At 55.2% G+C, this 20,697-nt stretch overlaps 37 non-coding genes across 37 annotated transcripts; all 37 read right to left on the bottom strand.

Moving 5' to 3' along the window:
* Positions 1-314: 314 nt before the first annotated feature.
* On the bottom strand, positions 315-515 carry LOC145274519 (U2 spliceosomal RNA). The gene has a single exon (XR_013866742.1). It is a non-coding gene; the product is annotated as a U2 spliceosomal RNA (small nuclear RNA).
* A 357-nt stretch (positions 516-872) lies between these two features.
* Positions 873-1,073, bottom strand: LOC145274518 (U2 spliceosomal RNA). Its single transcript, XR_013866741.1, has one exon. It is a non-coding gene; the product is annotated as a U2 spliceosomal RNA (small nuclear RNA).
* A 357-nt stretch (positions 1,074-1,430) lies between these two features.
* LOC145274516 (U2 spliceosomal RNA) lies at positions 1,431-1,631 on the bottom strand. Its single transcript, XR_013866740.1, has one exon. It is a non-coding gene; the product is annotated as a U2 spliceosomal RNA (small nuclear RNA).
* Positions 1,632-1,988: 357 nt separating this feature from the next.
* LOC145274515 (U2 spliceosomal RNA) lies at positions 1,989-2,189 on the bottom strand. Its single transcript, XR_013866739.1, has one exon. It is a non-coding gene; the product is annotated as a U2 spliceosomal RNA (small nuclear RNA).
* A 357-nt stretch (positions 2,190-2,546) lies between these two features.
* On the bottom strand, positions 2,547-2,747 carry LOC145274514 (U2 spliceosomal RNA). The gene has a single exon (XR_013866738.1). It is a non-coding gene; the product is annotated as a U2 spliceosomal RNA (small nuclear RNA).
* A 357-nt stretch (positions 2,748-3,104) lies between these two features.
* LOC145274513 (U2 spliceosomal RNA) lies at positions 3,105-3,305 on the bottom strand. The gene has a single exon (XR_013866737.1). It is a non-coding gene; the product is annotated as a U2 spliceosomal RNA (small nuclear RNA).
* Positions 3,306-3,662: 357 nt separating this feature from the next.
* On the bottom strand, positions 3,663-3,863 carry LOC145274512 (U2 spliceosomal RNA). Its single transcript, XR_013866736.1, has one exon. It is a non-coding gene; the product is annotated as a U2 spliceosomal RNA (small nuclear RNA).
* Positions 3,864-4,220: 357 nt separating this feature from the next.
* LOC145274511 (U2 spliceosomal RNA) lies at positions 4,221-4,421 on the bottom strand. The gene has a single exon (XR_013866735.1). It is a non-coding gene; the product is annotated as a U2 spliceosomal RNA (small nuclear RNA).
* Positions 4,422-4,778: 357 nt separating this feature from the next.
* On the bottom strand, positions 4,779-4,979 carry LOC145274509 (U2 spliceosomal RNA). Its single transcript, XR_013866733.1, has one exon. It is a non-coding gene; the product is annotated as a U2 spliceosomal RNA (small nuclear RNA).
* A 357-nt stretch (positions 4,980-5,336) lies between these two features.
* On the bottom strand, positions 5,337-5,537 carry LOC145274508 (U2 spliceosomal RNA). Its single transcript, XR_013866732.1, has one exon. It is a non-coding gene; the product is annotated as a U2 spliceosomal RNA (small nuclear RNA).
* Positions 5,538-5,894: 357 nt separating this feature from the next.
* Positions 5,895-6,095, bottom strand: LOC145274507 (U2 spliceosomal RNA). Its single transcript, XR_013866731.1, has one exon. It is a non-coding gene; the product is annotated as a U2 spliceosomal RNA (small nuclear RNA).
* A 357-nt stretch (positions 6,096-6,452) lies between these two features.
* On the bottom strand, positions 6,453-6,653 carry LOC145274505 (U2 spliceosomal RNA). The gene has a single exon (XR_013866730.1). It is a non-coding gene; the product is annotated as a U2 spliceosomal RNA (small nuclear RNA).
* Positions 6,654-7,010: 357 nt separating this feature from the next.
* LOC145274504 (U2 spliceosomal RNA) lies at positions 7,011-7,211 on the bottom strand. Its single transcript, XR_013866729.1, has one exon. It is a non-coding gene; the product is annotated as a U2 spliceosomal RNA (small nuclear RNA).
* A 358-nt stretch (positions 7,212-7,569) lies between these two features.
* LOC145274503 (U2 spliceosomal RNA) lies at positions 7,570-7,770 on the bottom strand. Its single transcript, XR_013866728.1, has one exon. It is a non-coding gene; the product is annotated as a U2 spliceosomal RNA (small nuclear RNA).
* A 357-nt stretch (positions 7,771-8,127) lies between these two features.
* Positions 8,128-8,328, bottom strand: LOC145274502 (U2 spliceosomal RNA). The gene has a single exon (XR_013866727.1). It is a non-coding gene; the product is annotated as a U2 spliceosomal RNA (small nuclear RNA).
* Positions 8,329-8,685: 357 nt separating this feature from the next.
* Positions 8,686-8,886, bottom strand: LOC145274501 (U2 spliceosomal RNA). The gene has a single exon (XR_013866726.1). It is a non-coding gene; the product is annotated as a U2 spliceosomal RNA (small nuclear RNA).
* A 358-nt stretch (positions 8,887-9,244) lies between these two features.
* LOC145274500 (U2 spliceosomal RNA) lies at positions 9,245-9,445 on the bottom strand. Its single transcript, XR_013866725.1, has one exon. It is a non-coding gene; the product is annotated as a U2 spliceosomal RNA (small nuclear RNA).
* A 357-nt stretch (positions 9,446-9,802) lies between these two features.
* On the bottom strand, positions 9,803-10,003 carry LOC145274499 (U2 spliceosomal RNA). Its single transcript, XR_013866724.1, has one exon. It is a non-coding gene; the product is annotated as a U2 spliceosomal RNA (small nuclear RNA).
* A 357-nt stretch (positions 10,004-10,360) lies between these two features.
* On the bottom strand, positions 10,361-10,561 carry LOC145274497 (U2 spliceosomal RNA). The gene has a single exon (XR_013866722.1). It is a non-coding gene; the product is annotated as a U2 spliceosomal RNA (small nuclear RNA).
* A 357-nt stretch (positions 10,562-10,918) lies between these two features.
* Positions 10,919-11,119, bottom strand: LOC145274496 (U2 spliceosomal RNA). The gene has a single exon (XR_013866721.1). It is a non-coding gene; the product is annotated as a U2 spliceosomal RNA (small nuclear RNA).
* A 357-nt stretch (positions 11,120-11,476) lies between these two features.
* LOC145274494 (U2 spliceosomal RNA) lies at positions 11,477-11,677 on the bottom strand. Its single transcript, XR_013866720.1, has one exon. It is a non-coding gene; the product is annotated as a U2 spliceosomal RNA (small nuclear RNA).
* A 357-nt stretch (positions 11,678-12,034) lies between these two features.
* Positions 12,035-12,235, bottom strand: LOC145274493 (U2 spliceosomal RNA). The gene has a single exon (XR_013866719.1). It is a non-coding gene; the product is annotated as a U2 spliceosomal RNA (small nuclear RNA).
* Positions 12,236-12,592: 357 nt separating this feature from the next.
* Positions 12,593-12,793, bottom strand: LOC145274492 (U2 spliceosomal RNA). The gene has a single exon (XR_013866718.1). It is a non-coding gene; the product is annotated as a U2 spliceosomal RNA (small nuclear RNA).
* Positions 12,794-13,151: 358 nt separating this feature from the next.
* On the bottom strand, positions 13,152-13,352 carry LOC145274491 (U2 spliceosomal RNA). The gene has a single exon (XR_013866717.1). It is a non-coding gene; the product is annotated as a U2 spliceosomal RNA (small nuclear RNA).
* Positions 13,353-13,709: 357 nt separating this feature from the next.
* LOC145274490 (U2 spliceosomal RNA) lies at positions 13,710-13,910 on the bottom strand. Its single transcript, XR_013866716.1, has one exon. It is a non-coding gene; the product is annotated as a U2 spliceosomal RNA (small nuclear RNA).
* A 357-nt stretch (positions 13,911-14,267) lies between these two features.
* On the bottom strand, positions 14,268-14,468 carry LOC145274489 (U2 spliceosomal RNA). The gene has a single exon (XR_013866715.1). It is a non-coding gene; the product is annotated as a U2 spliceosomal RNA (small nuclear RNA).
* Positions 14,469-14,825: 357 nt separating this feature from the next.
* Positions 14,826-15,026, bottom strand: LOC145274488 (U2 spliceosomal RNA). Its single transcript, XR_013866714.1, has one exon. It is a non-coding gene; the product is annotated as a U2 spliceosomal RNA (small nuclear RNA).
* Positions 15,027-15,383: 357 nt separating this feature from the next.
* On the bottom strand, positions 15,384-15,584 carry LOC145274487 (U2 spliceosomal RNA). The gene has a single exon (XR_013866713.1). It is a non-coding gene; the product is annotated as a U2 spliceosomal RNA (small nuclear RNA).
* A 358-nt stretch (positions 15,585-15,942) lies between these two features.
* On the bottom strand, positions 15,943-16,143 carry LOC145274485 (U2 spliceosomal RNA). The gene has a single exon (XR_013866711.1). It is a non-coding gene; the product is annotated as a U2 spliceosomal RNA (small nuclear RNA).
* Positions 16,144-16,501: 358 nt separating this feature from the next.
* Positions 16,502-16,702, bottom strand: LOC145274483 (U2 spliceosomal RNA). The gene has a single exon (XR_013866710.1). It is a non-coding gene; the product is annotated as a U2 spliceosomal RNA (small nuclear RNA).
* Positions 16,703-17,058: 356 nt separating this feature from the next.
* Positions 17,059-17,259, bottom strand: LOC145274482 (U2 spliceosomal RNA). The gene has a single exon (XR_013866709.1). It is a non-coding gene; the product is annotated as a U2 spliceosomal RNA (small nuclear RNA).
* A 357-nt stretch (positions 17,260-17,616) lies between these two features.
* On the bottom strand, positions 17,617-17,816 carry LOC145274620 (U2 spliceosomal RNA). Its single transcript, XR_013866833.1, has one exon. It is a non-coding gene; the product is annotated as a U2 spliceosomal RNA (small nuclear RNA).
* A 358-nt stretch (positions 17,817-18,174) lies between these two features.
* Positions 18,175-18,375, bottom strand: LOC145274481 (U2 spliceosomal RNA). Its single transcript, XR_013866708.1, has one exon. It is a non-coding gene; the product is annotated as a U2 spliceosomal RNA (small nuclear RNA).
* Positions 18,376-18,733: 358 nt separating this feature from the next.
* LOC145274616 (U2 spliceosomal RNA) lies at positions 18,734-18,933 on the bottom strand. The gene has a single exon (XR_013866830.1). It is a non-coding gene; the product is annotated as a U2 spliceosomal RNA (small nuclear RNA).
* A 357-nt stretch (positions 18,934-19,290) lies between these two features.
* Positions 19,291-19,491, bottom strand: LOC145274480 (U2 spliceosomal RNA). The gene has a single exon (XR_013866707.1). It is a non-coding gene; the product is annotated as a U2 spliceosomal RNA (small nuclear RNA).
* Positions 19,492-19,848: 357 nt separating this feature from the next.
* Positions 19,849-20,049, bottom strand: LOC145274479 (U2 spliceosomal RNA). Its single transcript, XR_013866706.1, has one exon. It is a non-coding gene; the product is annotated as a U2 spliceosomal RNA (small nuclear RNA).
* A 357-nt stretch (positions 20,050-20,406) lies between these two features.
* On the bottom strand, positions 20,407-20,607 carry LOC145274478 (U2 spliceosomal RNA). Its single transcript, XR_013866705.1, has one exon. It is a non-coding gene; the product is annotated as a U2 spliceosomal RNA (small nuclear RNA).
* Positions 20,608-20,697: the final 90 nt, after the last annotated feature.

Raw genomic sequence — 20,697 nt, 5'->3', positions numbered from 1 at the left:
GGGCGGCAAAGGTTGCGGGCAGAGCGACAACGACCCCCCTACCCCCGGCCCCTCTCTACTAGTGGAAGCGTCGATCGCAGGCAGCGGCCAAGGAGGGCCGCCCGCCCGCCTCCGTCATCCAGCTAATGAGACCAACGAACGGTCCATCCAGCCGAGCGGACCGAACCGAAAGCGAACGAAAGCAAAGCCAGCAACAACTAAGTAAAGGGAAGTAAGGACCAACAAAGTCGTTTAGTTTAGTAGTAAGATCAAAGTAGTAGTCAGTCTGTTTTTGGGATTGCGTTTTCTGACTCTTTCCCGAGCGAGCTGGGGTCAGAATCGGGGCTGTTAACTCCTGGAGGCAGTGCAATACCAGGCCAACCCGTGGAGAAGGGGGAGCAAGCTCCTAACCCTTGACCGAGTTCCAAAAATCAGTTTAATATCGTGATCCCTCCATGCGAGGGACCTATCAGATATTAAGCTGATAAGAACAGATACTACACTTTGATCTTAGCCAGAAGAGGCCGAGAAGCGATAAAGGGGCTCCCTCCGGGGCCGGGGTCGTCAGTGGACCGGTCCGGGCGGCAAAGGTTGCGGGCAGAGCGACAACGACCCCCCTACCCCCGGCCCCTCTCTACTAGTGGAAGCGTCGATCGCAGGCAGCGGCCAAGGAGGGCCGCCCGCCCGCCTCCGTCATCCAGCTAATGAGACCAACGAACGGTCCATCCAGCCGAGCGGACCGAACCGAAAGCGAACGAAAGCAAAGCCAGCAACAACTAAGTAAAGGGAAGTAAGGACCAACAAAGTCGTTTAGTTTAGTAGTAAGATCAAAGTAGTAGTCAGTCTGTTTTTGGGATTGCGTTTTCTGACTCTTTCCCGAGCGAGCTGGGGTCAGAATCGGGGCTGTTAACTCCTGGAGGCAGTGCAATACCAGGCCAACCCGTGGAGAAGGGGGAGCAAGCTCCTAACCCTTGACCGAGTTCCAAAAATCAGTTTAATATCGTGATCCCTCCATGCGAGGGACCTATCAGATATTAAGCTGATAAGAACAGATACTACACTTTGATCTTAGCCAGAAGAGGCCGAGAAGCGATAAAGGGGCTCCCTCCGGGGCCGGGGTCGTCAGTGGACCGGTCCGGGCGGCAAAGGTTGCGGGCAGAGCGACAACGACCCCCCTACCCCCGGCCCCTCTCTACTAGTGGAAGCGTCGATCGCAGGCAGCGGCCAAGGAGGGCCGCCCGCCCGCCTCCGTCATCCAGCTAATGAGACCAACGAACGGTCCATCCAGCCGAGCGGACCGAACCGAAAGCGAACGAAAGCAAAGCCAGCAACAACTAAGTAAAGGGAAGTAAGGACCAACAAAGTCGTTTAGTTTAGTAGTAAGATCAAAGTAGTAGTCAGTCTGTTTTTGGGATTGCGTTTTCTGACTCTTTCCCGAGCGAGCTGGGGTCAGAATCGGGGCTGTTAACTCCTGGAGGCAGTGCAATACCAGGCCAACCCGTGGAGAAGGGGGAGCAAGCTCCTAACCCTTGACCGAGTTCCAAAAATCAGTTTAATATCGTGATCCCTCCATGCGAGGGACCTATCAGATATTAAGCTGATAAGAACAGATACTACACTTTGATCTTAGCCAGAAGAGGCCGAGAAGCGATAAAGGGGCTCCCTCCGGGGCCGGGGTCGTCAGTGGACCGGTCCGGGCGGCAAAGGTTGCGGGCAGAGCGACAACGACCCCCCTACCCCCGGCCCCTCTCTACTAGTGGAAGCGTCGATCGCAGGCAGCGGCCAAGGAGGGCCGCCCGCCCGCCTCCGTCATCCAGCTAATGAGACCAACGAACGGTCCATCCAGCCGAGCGGACCGAACCGAAAGCGAACGAAAGCAAAGCCAGCAACAACTAAGTAAAGGGAAGTAAGGACCAACAAAGTCGTTTAGTTTAGTAGTAAGATCAAAGTAGTAGTCAGTCTGTTTTTGGGATTGCGTTTTCTGACTCTTTCCCGAGCGAGCTGGGGTCAGAATCGGGGCTGTTAACTCCTGGAGGCAGTGCAATACCAGGCCAACCCGTGGAGAAGGGGGAGCAAGCTCCTAACCCTTGACCGAGTTCCAAAAATCAGTTTAATATCGTGATCCCTCCATGCGAGGGACCTATCAGATATTAAGCTGATAAGAACAGATACTACACTTTGATCTTAGCCAGAAGAGGCCGAGAAGCGATAAAGGGGCTCCCTCCGGGGCCGGGGTCGTCAGTGGACCGGTCCGGGCGGCAAAGGTTGCGGGCAGAGCGACAACGACCCCCCTACCCCCGGCCCCTCTCTACTAGTGGAAGCGTCGATCGCAGGCAGCGGCCAAGGAGGGCCGCCCGCCCGCCTCCGTCATCCAGCTAATGAGACCAACGAACGGTCCATCCAGCCGAGCGGACCGAACCGAAAGCGAACGAAAGCAAAGCCAGCAACAACTAAGTAAAGGGAAGTAAGGACCAACAAAGTCGTTTAGTTTAGTAGTAAGATCAAAGTAGTAGTCAGTCTGTTTTTGGGATTGCGTTTTCTGACTCTTTCCCGAGCGAGCTGGGGTCAGAATCGGGGCTGTTAACTCCTGGAGGCAGTGCAATACCAGGCCAACCCGTGGAGAAGGGGGAGCAAGCTCCTAACCCTTGACCGAGTTCCAAAAATCAGTTTAATATCGTGATCCCTCCATGCGAGGGACCTATCAGATATTAAGCTGATAAGAACAGATACTACACTTTGATCTTAGCCAGAAGAGGCCGAGAAGCGATAAAGGGGCTCCCTCCGGGGCCGGGGTCGTCAGTGGACCGGTCCGGGCGGCAAAGGTTGCGGGCAGAGCGACAACGACCCCCCTACCCCCGGCCCCTCTCTACTAGTGGAAGCGTCGATCGCAGGCAGCGGCCAAGGAGGGCCGCCCGCCCGCCTCCGTCATCCAGCTAATGAGACCAACGAACGGTCCATCCAGCCGAGCGGACCGAACCGAAAGCGAACGAAAGCAAAGCCAGCAACAACTAAGTAAAGGGAAGTAAGGACCAACAAAGTCGTTTAGTTTAGTAGTAAGATCAAAGTAGTAGTCAGTCTGTTTTTGGGATTGCGTTTTCTGACTCTTTCCCGAGCGAGCTGGGGTCAGAATCGGGGCTGTTAACTCCTGGAGGCAGTGCAATACCAGGCCAACCCGTGGAGAAGGGGGAGCAAGCTCCTAACCCTTGACCGAGTTCCAAAAATCAGTTTAATATCGTGATCCCTCCATGCGAGGGACCTATCAGATATTAAGCTGATAAGAACAGATACTACACTTTGATCTTAGCCAGAAGAGGCCGAGAAGCGATAAAGGGGCTCCCTCCGGGGCCGGGGTCGTCAGTGGACCGGTCCGGGCGGCAAAGGTTGCGGGCAGAGCGACAACGACCCCCCTACCCCCGGCCCCTCTCTACTAGTGGAAGCGTCGATCGCAGGCAGCGGCCAAGGAGGGCCGCCCGCCCGCCTCCGTCATCCAGCTAATGAGACCAACGAACGGTCCATCCAGCCGAGCGGACCGAACCGAAAGCGAACGAAAGCAAAGCCAGCAACAACTAAGTAAAGGGAAGTAAGGACCAACAAAGTCGTTTAGTTTAGTAGTAAGATCAAAGTAGTAGTCAGTCTGTTTTTGGGATTGCGTTTTCTGACTCTTTCCCGAGCGAGCTGGGGTCAGAATCGGGGCTGTTAACTCCTGGAGGCAGTGCAATACCAGGCCAACCCGTGGAGAAGGGGGAGCAAGCTCCTAACCCTTGACCGAGTTCCAAAAATCAGTTTAATATCGTGATCCCTCCATGCGAGGGACCTATCAGATATTAAGCTGATAAGAACAGATACTACACTTTGATCTTAGCCAGAAGAGGCCGAGAAGCGATAAAGGGGCTCCCTCCGGGGCCGGGGTCGTCAGTGGACCGGTCCGGGCGGCAAAGGTTGCGGGCAGAGCGACAACGACCCCCCTACCCCCGGCCCCTCTCTACTAGTGGAAGCGTCGATCGCAGGCAGCGGCCAAGGAGGGCCGCCCGCCCGCCTCCGTCATCCAGCTAATGAGACCAACGAACGGTCCATCCAGCCGAGCGGACCGAACCGAAAGCGAACGAAAGCAAAGCCAGCAACAACTAAGTAAAGGGAAGTAAGGACCAACAAAGTCGTTTAGTTTAGTAGTAAGATCAAAGTAGTAGTCAGTCTGTTTTTGGGATTGCGTTTTCTGACTCTTTCCCGAGCGAGCTGGGGTCAGAATCGGGGCTGTTAACTCCTGGAGGCAGTGCAATACCAGGCCAACCCGTGGAGAAGGGGGAGCAAGCTCCTAACCCTTGACCGAGTTCCAAAAATCAGTTTAATATCGTGATCCCTCCATGCGAGGGACCTATCAGATATTAAGCTGATAAGAACAGATACTACACTTTGATCTTAGCCAGAAGAGGCCGAGAAGCGATAAAGGGGCTCCCTCCGGGGCCGGGGTCGTCAGTGGACCGGTCCGGGCGGCAAAGGTTGCGGGCAGAGCGACAACGACCCCCCTACCCCCGGCCCCTCTCTACTAGTGGAAGCGTCGATCGCAGGCAGCGGCCAAGGAGGGCCGCCCGCCCGCCTCCGTCATCCAGCTAATGAGACCAACGAACGGTCCATCCAGCCGAGCGGACCGAACCGAAAGCGAACGAAAGCAAAGCCAGCAACAACTAAGTAAAGGGAAGTAAGGACCAACAAAGTCGTTTAGTTTAGTAGTAAGATCAAAGTAGTAGTCAGTCTGTTTTTGGGATTGCGTTTTCTGACTCTTTCCCGAGCGAGCTGGGGTCAGAATCGGGGCTGTTAACTCCTGGAGGCAGTGCAATACCAGGCCAACCCGTGGAGAAGGGGGAGCAAGCTCCTAACCCTTGACCGAGTTCCAAAAATCAGTTTAATATCGTGATCCCTCCATGCGAGGGACCTATCAGATATTAAGCTGATAAGAACAGATACTACACTTTGATCTTAGCCAGAAGAGGCCGAGAAGCGATAAAGGGGCTCCCTCCGGGGCCGGGGTCGTCAGTGGACCGGTCCGGGCGGCAAAGGTTGCGGGCAGAGCGACAACGACCCCCCTACCCCCGGCCCCTCTCTACTAGTGGAAGCGTCGATCGCAGGCAGCGGCCAAGGAGGGCCGCCCGCCCGCCTCCGTCATCCAGCTAATGAGACCAACGAACGGTCCATCCAGCCGAGCGGACCGAACCGAAAGCGAACGAAAGCAAAGCCAGCAACAACTAAGTAAAGGGAAGTAAGGACCAACAAAGTCGTTTAGTTTAGTAGTAAGATCAAAGTAGTAGTCAGTCTGTTTTTGGGATTGCGTTTTCTGACTCTTTCCCGAGCGAGCTGGGGTCAGAATCGGGGCTGTTAACTCCTGGAGGCAGTGCAATACCAGGCCAACCCGTGGAGAAGGGGGAGCAAGCTCCTAACCCTTGACCGAGTTCCAAAAATCAGTTTAATATCGTGATCCCTCCATGCGAGGGACCTATCAGATATTAAGCTGATAAGAACAGATACTACACTTTGATCTTAGCCAGAAGAGGCCGAGAAGCGATAAAGGGGCTCCCTCCGGGGCCGGGGTCGTCAGTGGACCGGTCCGGGCGGCAAAGGTTGCGGGCAGAGCGACAACGACCCCCCTACCCCCGGCCCCTCTCTACTAGTGGAAGCGTCGATCGCAGGCAGCGGCCAAGGAGGGCCGCCCGCCCGCCTCCGTCATCCAGCTAATGAGACCAACGAACGGTCCATCCAGCCGAGCGGACCGAACCGAAAGCGAACGAAAGCAAAGCCAGCAACAACTAAGTAAAGGGAAGTAAGGACCAACAAAGTCGTTTAGTTTAGTAGTAAGATCAAAGTAGTAGTCAGTCTGTTTTTGGGATTGCGTTTTCTGACTCTTTCCCGAGCGAGCTGGGGTCAGAATCGGGGCTGTTAACTCCTGGAGGCAGTGCAATACCAGGCCAACCCGTGGAGAAGGGGGAGCAAGCTCCTAACCCTTGACCGAGTTCCAAAAATCAGTTTAATATCGTGATCCCTCCATGCGAGGGACCTATCAGATATTAAGCTGATAAGAACAGATACTACACTTTGATCTTAGCCAGAAGAGGCCGAGAAGCGATAAAGGGGCTCCCTCCGGGGCCGGGGTCGTCAGTGGACCGGTCCGGGCGGCAAAGGTTGCGGGCAGAGCGACAACGACCCCCCTACCCCCGGCCCCTCTCTACTAGTGGAAGCGTCGATCGCAGGCAGCGGCCAAGGAGGGCCGCCCGCCCGCCTCCGTCATCCAGCTAATGAGACCAACGAACGGTCCATCCAGCCGAGCGGACCGAACCGAAAGCGAACGAAAGCAAAGCCAGCAACAACTAAGTAAAGGGAAGTAAGGACCAACAAAGTCGTTTAGTTTAGTAGTAAGATCAAAGTAGTAGTCAGTCTGTTTTTGGGATTGCGTTTTCTGACTCTTTCCCGAGCGAGCTGGGGTCAGAATCGGGGCTGTTAACTCCTGGAGGCAGTGCAATACCAGGCCAACCCGTGGAGAAGGGGGAGCAAGCTCCTAACCCTTGACCGAGTTCCAAAAATCAGTTTAATATCGTGATCCCTCCATGCGAGGGACCTATCAGATATTAAGCTGATAAGAACAGATACTACACTTTGATCTTAGCCAGAAGAGGCCGAGAAGCGATAAAGGGGCTCCCTCCGGGGCCGGGGTCGTCAGTGGACCGGTCCGGGCGGCAAAGGTTGCGGGCAGAGCGACAACGACCCCCCTACCCCCGGCCCCTCTCTACTAGTGGAAGCGTCGATCGCAGGCAGCGGCCAAGGAGGGCCGCCCGCCCGCCTCCGTCATCCAGCTAATGAGACCAACGAACGGTCCATCCAGCCGAGCGGACCGAACCGAAAGCGAACGAAAGCAAAGCCAGCAACAACTAAGTAAAGGGAAGTAAGGACCAACAAAGTCGTTTAGTTTAGTAGTAAGATCAAAGTAGTAGTCAGTCTGTTTTTGGGATTGCGTTTTCTGACTCTTTCCCGAGCGAGCTGGGGTCAGAATCGGGGCTGTTAACTCCTGGAGGCAGTGCAATACCAGGCCAACCCGTGGAGAAGGGGGAGCAAGCTCCTAACCCTTGACCGAGTTCCAAAAATCAGTTTAATATCGTGATCCCTCCATGCGAGGGACCTATCAGATATTAAGCTGATAAGAACAGATACTACACTTTGATCTTAGCCAGAAGAGGCCGAGAAGCGATAAAGGGGCTCCCTCCGGGGCCGGGGTCGTCAGTGGACCGGTCCGGGCGGCAAAGGTTGCTGGGCAGAGCGACAACGACCCCCCTACCCCCGGCCCCTCTCTACTAGTGGAAGCGTCGATCGCAGGCAGCGGCCAAGGAGGGCCGCCCGCCCGCCTCCGTCATCCAGCTAATGAGACCAACGAACGGTCCATCCAGCCGAGCGGACCGAACCGAAAGCGAACGAAAGCAAAGCCAGCAACAACTAAGTAAAGGGAAGTAAGGACCAACAAAGTCGTTTAGTTTAGTAGTAAGATCAAAGTAGTAGTCAGTCTGTTTTTGGGATTGCGTTTTCTGACTCTTTCCCGAGCGAGCTGGGGTCAGAATCGGGGCTGTTAACTCCTGGAGGCAGTGCAATACCAGGCCAACCCGTGGAGAAGGGGGAGCAAGCTCCTAACCCTTGACCGAGTTCCAAAAATCAGTTTAATATCGTGATCCCTCCATGCGAGGGACCTATCAGATATTAAGCTGATAAGAACAGATACTACACTTTGATCTTAGCCAGAAGAGGCCGAGAAGCGATAAAGGGGCTCCCTCCGGGGCCGGGGTCGTCAGTGGACCGGTCCGGGCGGCAAAGGTTGCGGGCAGAGCGACAACGACCCCCCTACCCCCGGCCCCTCTCTACTAGTGGAAGCGTCGATCGCAGGCAGCGGCCAAGGAGGGCCGCCCGCCCGCCTCCGTCATCCAGCTAATGAGACCAACGAACGGTCCATCCAGCCGAGCGGACCGAACCGAAAGCGAACGAAAGCAAAGCCAGCAACAACTAAGTAAAGGGAAGTAAGGACCAACAAAGTCGTTTAGTTTAGTAGTAAGATCAAAGTAGTAGTCAGTCTGTTTTTGGGATTGCGTTTTCTGACTCTTTCCCGAGCGAGCTGGGGTCAGAATCGGGGCTGTTAACTCCTGGAGGCAGTGCAATACCAGGCCAACCCGTGGAGAAGGGGGAGCAAGCTCCTAACCCTTGACCGAGTTCCAAAAATCAGTTTAATATCGTGATCCCTCCATGCGAGGGACCTATCAGATATTAAGCTGATAAGAACAGATACTACACTTTGATCTTAGCCAGAAGAGGCCGAGAAGCGATAAAGGGGCTCCCTCCGGGGCCGGGGTCGTCAGTGGACCGGTCCGGGCGGCAAAGGTTGCGGGCAGAGCGACAACGACCCCCCTACCCCCGGCCCCTCTCTACTAGTGGAAGCGTCGATCGCAGGCAGCGGCCAAGGAGGGCCGCCCGCCCGCCTCCGTCATCCAGCTAATGAGACCAACGAACGGTCCATCCAGCCGAGCGGACCGAACCGAAAGCGAACGAAAGCAAAGCCAGCAACAACTAAGTAAAGGGAAGTAAGGACCAACAAAGTCGTTTAGTTTAGTAGTAAGATCAAAGTAGTAGTCAGTCTGTTTTTGGGATTGCGTTTTCTGACTCTTTCCCGAGCGAGCTGGGGTCAGAATCGGGGCTGTTAACTCCTGGAGGCAGTGCAATACCAGGCCAACCCGTGGAGAAGGGGGAGCAAGCTCCTAACCCTTGACCGAGTTCCAAAAATCAGTTTAATATCGTGATCCCTCCATGCGAGGGACCTATCAGATATTAAGCTGATAAGAACAGATACTACACTTTGATCTTAGCCAGAAGAGGCCGAGAAGCGATAAAGGGGCTCCCTCCGGGGCCTGGGGTCGTCAGTGGACCGGTCCGGGCGGCAAAGGTTGCGGGCAGAGCGACAACGACCCCCCTACCCCCGGCCCCTCTCTACTAGTGGAAGCGTCGATCGCAGGCAGCGGCCAAGGAGGGCCGCCCGCCCGCCTCCGTCATCCAGCTAATGAGACCAACGAACGGTCCATCCAGCCGAGCGGACCGAACCGAAAGCGAACGAAAGCAAAGCCAGCAACAACTAAGTAAAGGGAAGTAAGGACCAACAAAGTCGTTTAGTTTAGTAGTAAGATCAAAGTAGTAGTCAGTCTGTTTTTGGGATTGCGTTTTCTGACTCTTTCCCGAGCGAGCTGGGGTCAGAATCGGGGCTGTTAACTCCTGGAGGCAGTGCAATACCAGGCCAACCCGTGGAGAAGGGGGAGCAAGCTCCTAACCCTTGACCGAGTTCCAAAAATCAGTTTAATATCGTGATCCCTCCATGCGAGGGACCTATCAGATATTAAGCTGATAAGAACAGATACTACACTTTGATCTTAGCCAGAAGAGGCCGAGAAGCGATAAAGGGGCTCCCTCCGGGGCCGGGGTCGTCAGTGGACCGGTCCGGGCGGCAAAGGTTGCGGGCAGAGCGACAACGACCCCCCTACCCCCGGCCCCTCTCTACTAGTGGAAGCGTCGATCGCAGGCAGCGGCCAAGGAGGGCCGCCCGCCCGCCTCCGTCATCCAGCTAATGAGACCAACGAACGGTCCATCCAGCCGAGCGGACCGAACCGAAAGCGAACGAAAGCAAAGCCAGCAACAACTAAGTAAAGGGAAGTAAGGACCAACAAAGTCGTTTAGTTTAGTAGTAAGATCAAAGTAGTAGTCAGTCTGTTTTTGGGATTGCGTTTTCTGACTCTTTCCCGAGCGAGCTGGGGTCAGAATCGGGGCTGTTAACTCCTGGAGGCAGTGCAATACCAGGCCAACCCGTGGAGAAGGGGGAGCAAGCTCCTAACCCTTGACCGAGTTCCAAAAATCAGTTTAATATCGTGATCCCTCCATGCGAGGGACCTATCAGATATTAAGCTGATAAGAACAGATACTACACTTTGATCTTAGCCAGAAGAGGCCGAGAAGCGATAAAGGGGCTCCCTCCGGGGCCGGGGTCGTCAGTGGACCGGTCCGGGCGGCAAAGGTTGCGGGCAGAGCGACAACGACCCCCCTACCCCCGGCCCCTCTCTACTAGTGGAAGCGTCGATCGCAGGCAGCGGCCAAGGAGGGCCGCCCGCCCGCCTCCGTCATCCAGCTAATGAGACCAACGAACGGTCCATCCAGCCGAGCGGACCGAACCGAAAGCGAACGAAAGCAAAGCCAGCAACAACTAAGTAAAGGGAAGTAAGGACCAACAAAGTCGTTTAGTTTAGTAGTAAGATCAAAGTAGTAGTCAGTCTGTTTTTGGGATTGCGTTTTCTGACTCTTTCCCGAGCGAGCTGGGGTCAGAATCGGGGCTGTTAACTCCTGGAGGCAGTGCAATACCAGGCCAACCCGTGGAGAAGGGGGAGCAAGCTCCTAACCCTTGACCGAGTTCCAAAAATCAGTTTAATATCGTGATCCCTCCATGCGAGGGACCTATCAGATATTAAGCTGATAAGAACAGATACTACACTTTGATCTTAGCCAGAAGAGGCCGAGAAGCGATAAAGGGGCTCCCTCCGGGGCCGGGGTCGTCAGTGGACCGGTCCGGGCGGCAAAGGTTGCGGGCAGAGCGACAACGACCCCCCTACCCCCGGCCCCTCTCTACTAGTGGAAGCGTCGATCGCAGGCAGCGGCCAAGGAGGGCCGCCCGCCCGCCTCCGTCATCCAGCTAATGAGACCAACGAACGGTCCATCCAGCCGAGCGGACCGAACCGAAAGCGAACGAAAGCAAAGCCAGCAACAACTAAGTAAAGGGAAGTAAGGACCAACAAAGTCGTTTAGTTTAGTAGTAAGATCAAAGTAGTAGTCAGTCTGTTTTTGGGATTGCGTTTTCTGACTCTTTCCCGAGCGAGCTGGGGTCAGAATCGGGGCTGTTAACTCCTGGAGGCAGTGCAATACCAGGCCAACCCGTGGAGAAGGGGGAGCAAGCTCCTAACCCTTGACCGAGTTCCAAAAATCAGTTTAATATCGTGATCCCTCCATGCGAGGGACCTATCAGATATTAAGCTGATAAGAACAGATACTACACTTTGATCTTAGCCAGAAGAGGCCGAGAAGCGATAAAGGGGCTCCCTCCGGGGCCGGGGTCGTCAGTGGACCGGTCCGGGCGGCAAAGGTTGCGGGCAGAGCGACAACGACCCCCCTACCCCCGGCCCCTCTCTACTAGTGGAAGCGTCGATCGCAGGCAGCGGCCAAGGAGGGCCGCCCGCCCGCCTCCGTCATCCAGCTAATGAGACCAACGAACGGTCCATCCAGCCGAGCGGACCGAACCGAAAGCGAACGAAAGCAAAGCCAGCAACAACTAAGTAAAGGGAAGTAAGGACCAACAAAGTCGTTTAGTTTAGTAGTAAGATCAAAGTAGTAGTCAGTCTGTTTTTGGGATTGCGTTTTCTGACTCTTTCCCGAGCGAGCTGGGGTCAGAATCGGGGCTGTTAACTCCTGGAGGCAGTGCAATACCAGGCCAACCCGTGGAGAAGGGGGAGCAAGCTCCTAACCCTTGACCGAGTTCCAAAAATCAGTTTAATATCGTGATCCCTCCATGCGAGGGACCTATCAGATATTAAGCTGATAAGAACAGATACTACACTTTGATCTTAGCCAGAAGAGGCCGAGAAGCGATAAAGGGGCTCCCTCCGGGGCCGGGGTCGTCAGTGGACCGGTCCGGGCGGCAAAGGTTGCGGGCAGAGCGACAACGACCCCCCTACCCCCGGCCCCTCTCTACTAGTGGAAGCGTCGATCGCAGGCAGCGGCCAAGGAGGGCCGCCCGCCCGCCTCCGTCATCCAGCTAATGAGACCAACGAACGGTCCATCCAGCCGAGCGGACCGAACCGAAAGCGAACGAAAGCAAAGCCAGCAACAACTAAGTAAAGGGAAGTAAGGACCAACAAAGTCGTTTAGTTTAGTAGTAAGATCAAAGTAGTAGTCAGTCTGTTTTTGGGATTGCGTTTTCTGACTCTTTCCCGAGCGAGCTGGGGTCAGAATCGGGGCTGTTAACTCCTGGAGGCAGTGCAATACCAGGCCAACCCGTGGAGAAGGGGGAGCAAGCTCCTAACCCTTGACCGAGTTCCAAAAATCAGTTTAATATCGTGATCCCTCCATGCGAGGGACCTATCAGATATTAAGCTGATAAGAACAGATACTACACTTTGATCTTAGCCAGAAGAGGCCGAGAAGCGATAAAGGGGCTCCCTCCGGGGCCGGGGTCGTCAGTGGACCGGTCCGGGCGGCAAAGGTTGCGGGCAGAGCGACAACGACCCCCCTACCCCCGGCCCCTCTCTACTAGTGGAAGCGTCGATCGCAGGCAGCGGCCAAGGAGGGCCGCCCGCCCGCCTCCGTCATCCAGCTAATGAGACCAACGAACGGTCCATCCAGCCGAGCGGACCGAACCGAAAGCGAACGAAAGCAAAGCCAGCAACAACTAAGTAAAGGGAAGTAAGGACCAACAAAGTCGTTTAGTTTAGTAGTAAGATCAAAGTAGTAGTCAGTCTGTTTTTGGGATTGCGTTTTCTGACTCTTTCCCGAGCGAGCTGGGGTCAGAATCGGGGCTGTTAACTCCTGGAGGCAGTGCAATACCAGGCCAACCCGTGGAGAAGGGGGAGCAAGCTCCTAACCCTTGACCGAGTTCCAAAAATCAGTTTAATATCGTGATCCCTCCATGCGAGGGACCTATCAGATATTAAGCTGATAAGAACAGATACTACACTTTGATCTTAGCCAGAAGAGGCCGAGAAGCGATAAAGGGGCTCCCTCCGGGGCCGGGGTCGTCAGTGGACCGGTCCGGGCGGCAAAGGTTGCGGGCAGAGCGACAACGACCCCCCTACCCCCGGCCCCTCTCTACTAGTGGAAGCGTCGATCGCAGGCAGCGGCCAAGGAGGGCCGCCCGCCCGCCTCCGTCATCCAGCTAATGAGACCAACGAACGGTCCATCCAGCCGAGCGGACCGAACCGAAAGCGAACGAAAGCAAAGCCAGCAACAACTAAGTAAAGGGAAGTAAGGACCAACAAAGTCGTTTAGTTTAGTAGTAAGATCAAAGTAGTAGTCAGTCTGTTTTTTGGGATTGCGTTTTCTGACTCTTTCCCGAGCGAGCTGGGGTCAGAATCGGGGCTGTTAACTCCTGGAGGCAGTGCAATACCAGGCCAACCCGTGGAGAAGGGGGAGCAAGCTCCTAACCCTTGACCGAGTTCCAAAAATCAGTTTAATATCGTGATCCCTCCATGCGAGGGACCTATCAGATATTAAGCTGATAAGAACAGATACTACACTTTGATCTTAGCCAGAAGAGGCCGAGAAGCGATAAAGGGGCTCCCTCCGGGGCCGGGGTCGTCAGTGGACCGGTCCGGGCGGCAAAGGTTGCGGGCAGAGCGACAACGACCCCCCTACCCCCGGCCCCTCTCTACTAGTGGAAGCGTCGATCGCAGGCAGCGGCCAAGGAGGGCCGCCCGCCCGCCTCCGTCATCCAGCTAATGAGACCAACGAACGGTCCATCCAGCCGAGCGGACCGAACCGAAAGCGAACGAAAGCAAAGCCAGCAACAACTAAGTAAAGGGAAGTAAGGACCAACAAAGTCGTTTAGTTTAGTAGTAAGATCAAAGTAGTAGTCAGTCTGTTTTTGGGATTGCGTTTTCTGACTCTTTCCCGAGCGAGCTGGGGTCAGAATCGGGGCTGTTAACTCCTGGAGGCAGTGCAATACCAGGCCAACCCGTGGAGAAGGGGGAGCAAGCTCCTAACCCTTGACCGAGTTCCAAAAATCAGTTTAATATCGTGATCCCTCCATGCGAGGGACCTATCAGATATTAAGCTGATAAGAACAGATACTACACTTTGATCTTAGCCAGAAGAGGCCGAGAAGCGATAAAGGGGCTCCCTCCGGGGCCGGGGTCGTCAGTGGACCGGTCCGGGCGGCAAAGGTTGCGGGCAGAGCGACAACGACCCCCCTACCCCCGGCCCCTCTCTACTAGTGGAAGCGTCGATCGCAGGCAGCGGCCAAGGAGGGCCGCCCGCCCGCCTCCGTCATCCAGCTAATGAGACCAACGAACGGTCCATCCAGCCGAGCGGACCGAACCGAAAGCGAACGAAAGCAAAGCCAGCAACAACTAAGTAAAGGGAAGTAAGGACCAACAAAGTCGTTTAGTTTAGTAGTAAGATCAAAGTAGTAGTCAGTCTGTTTTTGGGATTGCGTTTTCTGACTCTTTCCCGAGCGAGCTGGGGTCAGAATCGGGGCTGTTAACTCCTGGAGGCAGTGCAATACCAGGCCAACCCGTGGAGAAGGGGGAGCAAGCTCCTAACCCTTGACCGAGTTCCAAAAATCAGTTTAATATCGTGATCCCTCCATGCGAGGGACCTATCAGATATTAAGCTGATAAGAACAGATACTACACTTTGATCTTAGCCAGAAGAGGCCGAGAAGCGATAAAGGGGCTCCCTCCGGGGCCGGGGTCGTCAGTGGACCGGTCCGGGCGGCAAAGGTTGCGGGCAGAGCGACAACGACCCCCCTACCCCCGGCCCCTCTCTACTAGTGGAAGCGTCGATCGCAGGCAGCGGCCAAGGAGGGCCGCCCGCCCGCCTCCGTCATCCAGCTAATGAGACCAACGAACGGTCCATCCAGCCGAGCGGACCGAACCGAAAGCGAACGAAAGCAAAGCCAGCAACAACTAAGTAAAGGGAAGTAAGGACCAACAAAGTCGTTTAGTTTAGTAGTAAGATCAAAGTAGTAGTCAGTCTGTTTTTGGGATTGCGTTTTCTGACTCTTTCCCGAGCGAGCTGGGGTCAGAATCGGGGCTGTTAACTCCTGGAGGCAGTGCAATACCAGGCCAACCCGTGGAGAAGGGGGAGCAAGCTCCTAACCCTTGACCGAGTTCCAAAAATCAGTTTAATATCGTGATCCCTCCATGCGAGGGACCTATCAGATATTAAGCTGATAAGAACAGATACTACACTTTGATCTTAGCCAGAAGAGGCCGAGAAGCGATAAAGGGGCTCCCTCCGGGGCCGGGGTCGTCAGTGGACCGGTCCGGGCGGCAAAGGTTGCGGGCAGAGCGACAACGACCCCCCTACCCCCGGCCCCTCTCTACTAGTGGAAGCGTCGATCGCAGGCAGCGGCCAAGGAGGGCCGCCCGCCCGCCTCCGTCATCCAGCTAATGAGACCAACGAACGGTCCATCCAGCCGAGCGGACCGAACCGAAAGCGAACGAAAGCAAAGCCAGCAACAACTAAGTAAAGGGAAGTAAGGACCAACAAAGTCGTTTAGTTTAGTAGTAAGATCAAAGTAGTAGTCAGTCTGTTTTTGGGATTGCGTTTTCTGACTCTTTCCCGAGCGAGCTGGGGTCAGAATCGGGGCTGTTAACTCCTGGAGGCAGTGCAATACCAGGCCAACCCGTGGAGAAGGGGGAGCAAGCTCCTAACCCTTGACCGAGTTCCAAAAATCAGTTTAATATCGTGATCCCTCCATGCGAGGGACCTATCAGATATTAAGCTGATAAGAACAGATACTACACTTTGATCTTAGCCAGAAGAGGCCGAGAAGCGATAAAGGGGCTCCCTCCGGGGCCGGGGTCGTCAGTGGACCGGTCCGGGCGGCAAAGGTTGCGGGCAGAGCGACAACGACCCCCCTACCCCCGGCCCCTCTCTACTAGTGGAAGCGTCGATCGCAGGCAGCGGCCAAGGAGGGCCGCCCGCCCGCCTCCGTCATCCAGCTAATGAGACCAACGAACGGTCCATCCAGCCGGAGCGGACCGAACCGAAAGCGAACGAAAGCAAAGCCAGCAACAACTAAGTAAAGGGAAGTAAGGACCAACAAAGTCGTTTAGTTTAGTAGTAAGATCAAAGTAGTAGTCAGTCTGTTTTTGGGATTGCGTTTTCTGACTCTTTCCCGAGCGAGCTGGGGTCAGAATCGGGGCTGTTAACTCCTGGAGGCAGTGCAATACCAGGCCAACCCGTGGAGAAGGGGGAGCAAGCTCCTAACCCTTGACCGAGTTCCAAAAATCAGTTTAATATCGTGATCCCTCCATGCGAGGGACCTATCAGATATTAAGCTGATAAGAACAGATACTACACTTTGATCTTAGCCAGAAGAGGCCGAGAAGCGATAAAGGGGCTCCCTCCGGGGCCGGGGTCGTCAGTGGACCGGTCCGGGCGGCAAAGGTTGCGGGCAGAGCGACAACGACCCCCCTACCCCCGGCCCCTCTCTTACTAGTGGAAGCGTCGATCGCAGGCAGCGGCCAAGGAGGGCCGCCCGCCCGCCTCCGTCATCCAGCTAATGAGACCAACGAACGGTCCATCCAGCCGAGCGGACCGAACCGAAAGCGAACGAAAGCAAAGCCAGCAACAACTAAGTAAAGGGAAGTAAGGACCAACAAAGTCGTTTAGTTTAGTAGTAAGATCAAAGTAGTAGTCAGTCTGTTTTTGGGATTGCGTTTTCTGACTCTTTCCCGAGCGAGCTGGGGTCAGAATCGGGGCTGTTAACTCCTGGAGGCAGTGCAATACCAGGCCAACCCGTGGAGAAGGGGGAGCAAGCTCCTAACCCTTGACCGAGTTCCAAAAATCAGTTTAATATCGTGATCCCTCCATGCGAGGGACCTATCAGATATTAAGCTGATAAGAACAGATACTACACTTTGATCTTAGCCAGAAGAGGCCGAGAAGCGATAAAGGGGCTCCCTCCGGGGCCGGGGTCGTCAGTGGACCGGTCCGGGCGGCAAAGGTTGCGGGCAGAGCGACAACGACCCCCCTACCCCCGCCCCTCTCTACTAGTGGAAGCGTCGATCGCAGGCAGCGGCCAAGGAGGGCCGCCCGCCCGCCTCCGTCATCCAGCTAATGAGACCAACGAACGGTCCATCCAGCCGAGCGGACCGAACCGAAAGCGAACGAAAGCAAAGCCAGCAACAACTAAGTAAAGGGAAGTAAGGACCAACAAAGTCGTTTAGTTTAGTAGTAAGATCAAAGTAGTAGTCAGTCTGTTTTTGGGATTGCGTTTTCTGACTCTTTCCCGAGCGAGCTGGGGTCAGAATCGGGGCTGTTAACTCCTGGAGGCAGTGCAATACCAGGCCAACCCGTGGAGAAGGGGGAGCAAGCTCCTAACCCTTGACCGAGTTCCAAAAATCAGTTTAATATCGTGATCCCTCCATGCGAGGGACCTATCAGATATTAAGCTGATAAGAACAGATACTACACTTTGATCTTAGCCAGAAGAGGCCGAGAAGCGATAAAGGGGCTCCCTCCGGGGCCGGGGTCGTCAGTGGACCGGTCCGGGCGGCAAAGGTTGCGGGCAGAGCGACAACGACCCCCCTACCCCCGGCCCCTCTCTACTAGTGGAAGCGTCGATCGCAGGCAGCGGCCAAGGAGGGCCGCCCGCCCGCCTCCGTCATCCAGCTAATGAGACCAACGAACGGTCCATCCAGCCGAGCGGACCGAACCGAAAGCGAACGAAAGCAAAGCCAGCAACAACTAAGTAAAGGGAAGTAAGGACCAACAAAGTCGTTTAGTTTAGTAGTAAGATCAAAGTAGTAGTCAGTCTGTTTTTGGGATTGCGTTTTCTGACTCTTTCCCGAGCGAGCTGGGGTCAGAATCGGGGCTGTTAACTCCTGGAGGCAGTGCAATACCAGGCCAACCCGTGGAGAAGGGGGAGCAAGCTCCTAACCCTTGACCGAGTTCCAAAAATCAGTTAATATCGTGATCCCTCCATGCGAGGGACCTATCAGATATTAAGCTGATAAGAACAGATACTACACTTTGATCTTAGCCAGAAGAGGCCGAGAAGCGATAAAGGGGCTCCCTCCGGGGCCGGGGTCGTCAGTGGACCGGTCCGGGCGGCAAAGGTTGCGGGGCAGAGCGACAACGACCCCCCTACCCCCGGCCCCTCTCTACTAGTGGAAGCGTCGATCGCAGGCAGCGGCCAAGGAGGGCCGCCCGCCCGCCTCCGTCATCCAGCTAATGAGACCAACGAACGGTCCATCCAGCCGAGCGGACCGAACCGAAAGCGAACGAAAGCAAAGCCAGCAACAACTAAGTAAAGGGAAGTAAGGACCAACAAAGTCGTTTAGTTTAGTAGTAAGATCAAAGTAGTAGTCAGTCTGTTTTTGGGATTGCGTTTTCTGACTCTTTCCCGAGCGAGCTGGGGTCAGAATCGGGGCTGTTAACTCCTGGAGGCAGTGCAATACCAGGCCAACCCGTGGAGAAGGGGGAGCAAGCTCCTAACCCTTGACCGAGTTCCAAAAATCAGTTTAATATCGTGATCCCTCCATGCGAGGGACCTATCAGATATTAAGCTGATAAGAACAGATACTACACTTTGATCTTAGCCAGAAGAGGCCGAGAAGCGATAAAGGGGCTCCCTCCGGGGCCGGGGTCGTCAGTGGACCGGTCCGGGCGGCAAAGGTTGCGGGCAGAGCGACAACGACCCCCCTACCCCCGGCCCCTCTCTACTAGTGGAAGCGTCGATCGCAGGCAGCGGCCAAGGAGGGCCGCCCGCCCGCCTCCGTCATCCCAGCTAATGAGACCAACGAACGGTCCATCCAGCCGAGCGGACCGAACCGAAAGCGAACGAAAGCAAAGCCAGCAACAACTAAGTAAAGGGAAGTAAGGACCAACAAAGTCGTTTAGTTTAGTAGTAAGATCAAAGTAGTAGTCAGTCTGTTTTTGGGATTGCGTTTTCTGACTCTTTCCCGAGCGAGCTGGGGTCAGAATCGGGGCTGTTAACTCCTGGAGGCAGTGCAATACCAGGCCAACCCGTGGAGAAGGGGGAGCAAGCTCCTAACCTTGACCGAGTTCCAAAAATCAGTTTAATATCGTGATCCCTCCATGCGAGGGACCTATCAGATATTAAGCTGATAAGAACAGATACTACACTTTGATCTTAGCCAGAAGAGGCCGAGAAGCGATAAAGGGGCTCCCTCCGGGGCCGGGGTCGTCAGTGGACCGGTCCGGGCGGCAAAGGTTGCGGGCAGAGCGACAACGACCCCCCTACCCCCGGCCCCTCTCTACTAGTGGAAGCGTCGATCGCAGGCAGCGGCCAAGGAGGGCCGCCCGCCCGCCTCCGTCATCCAGCTAATGAGACCAACGAACGGTCCATCCAGCCGAGCGGACCGAACCGAAAGCGAACGAAAGCAAAGCCAGCAACAACTAAGTAAAGGGAAGTAAGGACCAACAAAGTCGTTTAGTTTAGTAGTAAGATCAAAGTAGTAGTCAGTCTGTTTTTGGGATTGCGTTTTCTGACTCTTTCCCGAGCGAGCTGGGGTCAGAATCGGGGCTGTTAACTCCTGGAGGCAGTGCAATACCAGGCCAACCCGTGGAGAAGGGGGAGCAAGCTCCTAACCCTTGACCGAGTTCCAAAAATCAGTTTAATATCGTGATCCCTCCATGCGAGGGACCTATCAGATATTAAGCTGATAAGAACAGATACTACACTTTGATCTTAGCCAGAAGAGGCCGAGAAGCGATAAAGGGGCTCCCTCCGGGGCCGGGGTCGTCAGTGGACCGGTCCGGGCGGCAAAGGTTGCGGGCAGAGCGACAACGACCCCCCTACCCCCGGCCCCTCTCTACTAGTGGAAGCGTCGATCGCAGGCAGCGGCCAAGGAGGGCCGCCCGCCCGCCTCCGTCATCCAGCTAATGAGACCAACGAACGGTCCATCCAGCCGAGCGGACCGAACCGAAAGCGAACGAAAGCAAAGCCAGCAACAACTAAGTAAAGGGAAGTAAGGACCAACAAAGTCGTTTAGTTTAGTAGTAAGATCAAAGTAGTAGTCAGTCTGTTTTTGGGATTGCGTTTTCTGACTCTTTCCCGAGCGAGCTGGGGTCAGAATCGGGGCTGTTAACTCCTGGAGGCAGTGCAATACCAGGCCAACCCGTGGAGAAGGGGGAGCAAGCTCCTAACCCTTGACCGAGTTCCAAAAATCAGTTTAATATCGTGATCCCTCCATGCGAGGGACCTATCAGATATTAAGCTGATAAGAACAGATACTACACTTTGATCTTAGCCAGAAGAGGCCGAGAAGCGATAAAGGGGCTCCCTCCGGGGCCGGGGTCGTCAGTGGACCGGTCCGGGCGGCAAAGGTTGCGGGCAGAGCGACAACGACCCCCCTACCCCCGGCCCCTCTCTACTAGTGGAAGCGTCGATCGCAGGCAGCGGCCAAGGAGGGCCGCCCGCCCGCCTCCGTCATCCAGCTAATGAGACCAACGAACGGTCCATCCAGCCGAGCGGACCGAACCGAAAGCGAACGAAAGCAAAGCCAGCAACAACTAAGTAAAGGGAAGTAAGGACCAACAAAGTCGTTTAGTTTAGTAGTAAGATCAAAGTAGTAGTCAGTCTGTTTTTGGGATTGCGTTTTCTGACTCTTTCCCGAGCGAGCTGGGGTCAGAATCGGGGCTGTTAACTCCTGGAGGCAGTGCAATACCAGGCCAACCCGTGGAGAAGGGGGAGCAAGCTCCTAACCCTTGACCGAGTTCCAAAAATCAGTTTAATATCGTGATCCCTCCATGCGAGGGACCTATCAGATATTAAGCTGATAAGAACAGATACTACACTTTGATCTTAGCCAGAAGAGGCCGAGAAGCGATAAAGGGGCTCCCTCCGGGGCCGGGGTCGTCAGTGGACCGGTCCGGGCGGCAAAGGTTGCGGGCAGAGCGACAACGACCCCCCTACCCCCG

Source organism: Euprymna scolopes, unplaced genomic scaffold, assembly GCF_053919585.1.
Source record: "Euprymna scolopes isolate OS-2025 unplaced genomic scaffold, ASM5391958v1 sca39, whole genome shotgun sequence".
NCBI classification, from domain to species: Eukaryota; Metazoa; Mollusca; class Cephalopoda; order Sepiida; family Sepiolidae; genus Euprymna; species Euprymna scolopes.
The sequence above is the reverse complement of the archived record's forward strand: the minus strand, read 5'-3'. Positions and strand labels throughout refer to the sequence as shown.